At 42.6% G+C, this 6,000-nt stretch overlaps 1 protein-coding gene across 3 annotated transcripts in view; it reads left to right on the top strand.

Moving 5' to 3' along the window:
• The first annotated feature begins 404 nt into the window (after positions 1–404).
• Positions 405–6,000, top strand: part of LOC137428985 (anion exchange protein 2) — a 155,961-nt gene continuing 150,365 nt past the window's right edge. The window contains exon 1 of one of the 3 annotated variants that reach the window (XM_068118930.2): positions 405–563. The gene's annotated coding sequence lies outside the window, so the exon portion shown is untranslated. Of the gene's footprint in view, positions 564–828; positions 1,018–2,721; positions 2,838–6,000 lie in introns of those variants that run through there. The other 2 variants (XM_068118933.2, XM_068118932.2) reach the window with 2 other exon arrangements.

Below are 6,000 nucleotides of genomic sequence, written 5' to 3'. Positions count from 1 at the left end.
AAGGACAAATAGGTGGGAAAAGGACAAATATGTGGGAAAAAGACAAATAGGTGGGAAAAGGACAAATATGTGGGAAAAGGACAAATGGCTGGGGATAAGGACAAATGGCTGGAAAATAGACACATGGCTGGGTATATGGACAGTTGGTCAGGAAATGGACAAATGGCTGGGTATATGGACAAATAGGTGGGAAAAGGAGCACTGGTTGGGAAAATGGACCAATATCTGGGAAGACAAATGGCTGGGTAAAAACATTGCACGAGGCGGAAGAACCTGGGTGGAACAATGGACCGTCGTACGGGAATATAAACGAGGCCAAGAAAACAGACAAATGTCGGGATAAACAGTCAGGCGGCTGGGAAATAGAGGAACAGGTGTGGAATGGACCCATTGCACCAGCAGGGGGCGGCAGAGAGAACCCACGAGGAACAATATCGTGCGTGGAGTGCTTGGGAAGCGTGTTTCATGGATTGAGAACCAGCGTGGGAGGAGTGCAGGAAAGGAAAGAAGGATAAGAGTGGAGACGAGAAAGAAAAGGAAAAGGAAGGAGACAAGGAGATCAGGTGGGTCCCGCGTACCTGCTGTGCCTTGGATAACGGGCTGGGCCTTGGGTAGCGGATTGATCCCACAGGGAGGAAATTAATTATTTACTTGTTGCGGTTCGTGCTTCGTGGTGTTGGTGGAGGTGAAGCGGTTTGGAGCGACACCAATTTGATAACGTTTCCCTCAACGTTCTTCACACTCTGTGCAGTTATTACCCTTCATGTCCGGAACAAATATTATTTTTGTTTCCTGGGATTCTTATCGTGGTCCTTCCGTTTCCCATTTGCGCGCTATGCAGCTGATAGTGATAAGGTTCCTGCTGAGCCTGAGGAGAACTCGGGCTTGGAGGGTCCGTCGTGGCCGTTTCACACCGTCTTGTCGTTTCAGCTGTTCCTTTCATGTTTCTCAAGCGGGAATCTTCTCTGTATACCTTTCTATACCTGTAGGAAATATTTCACATGCGAAAGCGGAAAGGTATGGGGGGGGGGATTCCTTGAATGTTTGTGGCGGTGTATGTTCATATCCGCGTTGTTTCCTAGTCTCCCGTACGGGTTCTCTGTGTTTTCTATCCAATGTTTAATGAAGATATACGAAATGCAATGTATCCTCTCAAACGGTATTAGTTACCTAGCAAAGTAAAAAAAATTGCTTTGCTTGTCGATTTTGATTTGACACGTTCACGAGTCTATATATTATATCATTATCATATATGTCTGTTTTGGATCGTAATTATTACATGGCGTGATTGTGAAATATGACATGTTGAGGCACGTGTGTGACATAGCTATTGATGTGATTGTAAACAGGGTGTATATGTATTATTGAGTCGTTGTAGATTGATAGCATTAAATCATGTACAGTATTGCAAAGTGTGTGTGTGTGTGTGTGTGTGTGTGTGTGTGTGTGTAAAAATACATACAGGTATGGTATGCTTACACATTGTGTAAGCAATAACGAACCGTGCTTTGTACGTACACTACGTAGGGAAATAATAAATAGAAGCTTTATGATTGAAGGCATCACCGACCTGCTGCTAAATATCAATTGAGGGTTTTTGTTGTTGTTGTTGTTGTTGTTTTATTGATGCGTTAATTTTTTTACATTTTTTTTAACGTAAATTTTCATTTACGCACACTTTCCGACAGTTCTGTGATTTGTTCAGGGTGCCGGAGATAACTTGCCTACTCTCTGTGAAAGACATTGCGTGATCGTTAACATCGACCAACATTCAGTACTGCCAGATGGATCATCAGGCTTAATGTCCATCTGAAGGCACACACAGTCACATCGATGCATTGGCCTGCATTTCAAGCACTAAAGCGACAGTTTTCTAGTTTGGTAGAGATTCAAGTTTAGGCCAGACCGCTCCAAGGCGTTTGCTCATAGCTCTCAGCTATTCTGGCAGCAGTATTTATTTATTTATTTATTTATTTATTTGTTTATTTATTTATTTATTTCTTTATTTATTTATTTATTTATTTATTTATTTATTTTGTATTGGTTTGTAGGGTTGAGGGCTTCATGGATGTCGTCGAGGTACGCACGCTCACCTCTAAGCTGAACAGCCTGGGTTTGAATCTCGGCCTAACTATAAACTGTCATCAAGGACCGAGCGGTTCATCATTGTGTGTGCCATCCCTCAGATGGCCCTCAAACTGGCATCCCATCTGCCAGCATTAGTTGGTGGATGTTGAAGAAGAAGAAGATTGATTGGTTGGATATTGATGTTTGAAAATGTGTTTTAAAGTTTGTTTATTTCCCGTCGCACATATCCAGCAAAACTTCTTCACATGTCCAATAACTGTGGCCTTTCATGTGCTGGACGTTGTGGTGACACCTCATCCAGGGCATGAAACAAATGGGTTTTTGGTAGCGACATACCTTTTACACTCTTTGACAAACATATTACCTGTACCTCCTCCTGTACAGTAACTAAGAAGCTCTCCTTTCCCTCTGCTCTTCTTTCTCCATGTGGTACTCTGCCCTAAGGCAGGTTCTGTGCTGCCAAAGGAGGCCCATGGCAAGGAATCTTTTTGTGATTTGTATTTGCTTTTCCAATTCAGTCGGTAAGGAAGGAATTTGGAATTTGCTCAGGTTTTCAGGAATGATTGACCAACTCTTCGCAAAAGACACCGTTGAATCATTAACGTCCACCAACCAATGCAAGCGGCCTGTGTTGGATTAGTCCATCTGATGGAATGGCGCACTTTGTGATGCAACGCCCTGTTTGCAAAGTGCAAGTCTGACGGTTTATGGTGTGGTCTGGAATAAAACCCAGACTACCTGGCTCAAAGGTAAGTGCACTCCACTACCTGTGCACCATCCTGTCAGATGAGCATGGACTGAGCATTTAATAATAGTCTTGCGTCAATTTAATAATTGCTTCGCTCTGTGTTAACTTGTGCGTCGGGCCAAGTAAATAAAAAACAAAAAAAATAATAGTGATGGAGTCGATGGGACAAACTTATGGTCCTCCTTCCCTGCACCCTCGTCTCCGTGAGCCCGAATTACCTGGTCACACGTGCTACTGTTTGCAATTGTTTGGTGTGAGGCAAAGTGCAAAAATCAGGCCAAAGTGTTGTGGACTTTCCAATGATAACAAGAAAGTGTTGTGTTTTTCAAATTTTACAAGGTATTTGCCTTTGTGTATGTATGATCTGTTTATCATTTGGTTGAGCAAAGATTTGTGTGTGAACCCCATTCCCTGCCCCATGATGCATTGCGAAATTGCCTTATTCTAGGTCTGATTTGAAGATGTATGCACACACAAACATATACATGCATTAGCAAAGTACCCACATTACTTACAGAGTACCCACTTGGTGGGTCGTGTTTGCACATTACTTGCTGATAAAAGAAGTTTGTATATTGCAAGAAGAGTAGGCTAACCCCGCTCTTGCAGGGAAAATGGCCTTAAATTGCCTGTTGTTGTTGTTGTTTGTATAAAGGGGTCTATCAGGTGGAGAGGTCTATGGGGTCTAAACGTCATATACATCCCCACATCCAATAGTAAAAGGGTGTAAGGAGTCTGAAGGGTCTTAAAATATCTAAAGGGATCTAAAATGATACTTATTCAACTTTTTGGTTTTAGATATTCTATGGTATTGGTGGCATTGAAACGTCACGTAATCCGGTTGTTCATGGGACCTGAAAGGGAGACGATTCTAATTAGGCTCATGCATGTGTAATAGGACTTTCCCATTGGATCTTGGTCTCGGAGTAGTTACCGGACAAAGTAAATGGCATGGTCTGCCAAAATGGATAAATAACCCAAATAACAACACCCATGAGAAATCTGGAAAAAAGAAAAACATTCATAATTTTGTTTGAAATTTTTTTGATAAATATTTTATGGAATACCTAGGTAGGGACCCCCTGAGTATACCCTGGAAATTTGGTGTCTATTGGTCCTCGGGTCTTGGTGTAGTTACCGGACATGAAGGCAAATACACACACACACTCATTTTATTTTGCTTTGTTGGCCGATTTAATGAGAAGACACATGTTTTACTGCACAAACATTCTGCGCTATTCACCCCATAATTTACCTGAGGTCATCCTCCACCTGCTTGGAAGTCAGCTAACGTCACCTTTGCCAGCCAACTTCTTCTTCATGGCCACGAGTATCGTCCGTCTTTGTGGGGTTAGCCGGTGCAGGTGGGCAGGTGGGTGGTGGAGTTTGGCTCAAGTACTAAGGTTAGGGCTGGAATGCGTAATTTGGCGAGGGTGCCGGCAATAGCTTTCTCTTCCCATAGGATACTGTGGGCATGGTGCTGGCGATAGCTCGCCTTCTGTTCGTGAAGGACACCATGGGATCTTTGACGTTGACAACTAATGCCAGAGACGGGGCGCCCAGTTTAATGAGGGCACACACCCTGCCTGTAAAAGCCTGATATGGCAATTTATATCTGGGATGACATTCAAACCCATGCTAGACATCTTTGAGGTGAGTATGCGTACTTCTAGGCCATCCTGCCACCATCTTCATCAGCCAACCTTGCTGCTTTATATATATATGGCGCTAGAAAAATATCACTTCAGCTTCACTGCAAAGCTCCGTGTTGGATGCTTTGGTTTTAACCTCCAGTTAAAATGACAGAATTTAAACATTTTGAAAATATCAAATTGTTGTCACTCAGATTTTAACTTCACAGTAATTTATAATATCAAGTGATTTAAAGTTTCTTCATTCAAGATGATGATTTGTGATACCGGCTACCACCGGGGGCACGATATAATGCGATATAATACGATACAATACACATAGGATTGGGGCCTTCCCCCCCCTCCCCCCCACCCACTCTCTCCCCCTTGAACTCCCTACCCCAGATATGCTACCAAGACAGAAACCATAATTGGGGTACCCTTAGGCAACATGCAAAATTTTGTTGGATTTGGTTCAGTAGTTTTTTAGATTTTGAAGCATATACACTTGGTCCTCGGTTAACGTCGTGGTTACCGGTGCATTCTTGAAGACCACGACATTAAGTCAAATGACATTACATGGATCAATTTATCTCATGAGTAATAAATTAATCTTGACGCCGTAATAGCGAGTTATCAAAGGGAGGAGCAAAGCACCCGTCCCTTTATATAAGGGATCGTTTCTCTGTGCGCAACCTTAACATGAGGACTGAAAATACGTTTCTCGGCTTCTACTGGACAAAATCGGCTACAAATGTCAAAAGTAAATGCTTTGTACATTGAGGTAAGATGTTACAAATTTCAGCAACGTCTGTTTGCACATTCCTGAATTTTATTTAGAAAACCCTCAAAATCACGTTGGTGTGTGTCTGTCCGTCCGTCCATCCACCCAAAATGTGTTGGCGCTCATATCTCAAGCTCCATACATTGAAAGTAGCTGAAACTTGGAATATACACTACCGGTCAAAAGTTTTAGAACACGTCAATTTTTCCAGTTTTTATTGAAATTTAAGCAATTCAAGTCCAGTGAATAACCTGAAATGGTACAAAGGTAAGAATATATATATATATTTTTGTATACAGAGTCGAGGCTCGTGAAAGACCTAACATTTATCAAACAAACAAATCGAACAAACAAGCAAACAAAGTATATAAAAAGGGGAGCGGTCGACAAGATGGGGAGAGAGGGGGAGGAAGCACACAAACACAACATTTGAGAGCAGGGACATCGGGAGATGTTTTTGGAGGGAGAGGGCCTGGGGGGAGGCAGGATAGGTATAAAACGTAAGGACACCAAGGACTTCCAGGAAATAAGTCAAAAGTCAGCTCAAAAAAGTGGATTTGGGGTGAAATTAGCGGGGGTAGAAAAGATCAAGGTTTTGGATGGGGGAAGATAAGAGATGGTGGTGAACAGCCGTTTTAAAGACCTGGAGGGAGGAGTGGGATTGAAGAGAGTGAGGGAGTTTGTTCCAGAGGCGGGAGAAAAGAGGAGTGAAGGTGAGCAGAGAGTCTTGATTTTGGCAGTTTAACCAA

This window comes from Myxine glutinosa, chromosome 6 (genome assembly GCF_964187855.1).
Source record: "Myxine glutinosa chromosome 6, kmMyxGlut1.1, whole genome shotgun sequence".
Taxonomy (NCBI): Eukaryota; Metazoa; Chordata; class Myxini; order Myxiniformes; family Myxinidae; genus Myxine; species Myxine glutinosa.
The sequence above is the reverse complement of the archived record's forward strand: the minus strand, read 5'-3'. Positions and strand labels throughout refer to the sequence as shown.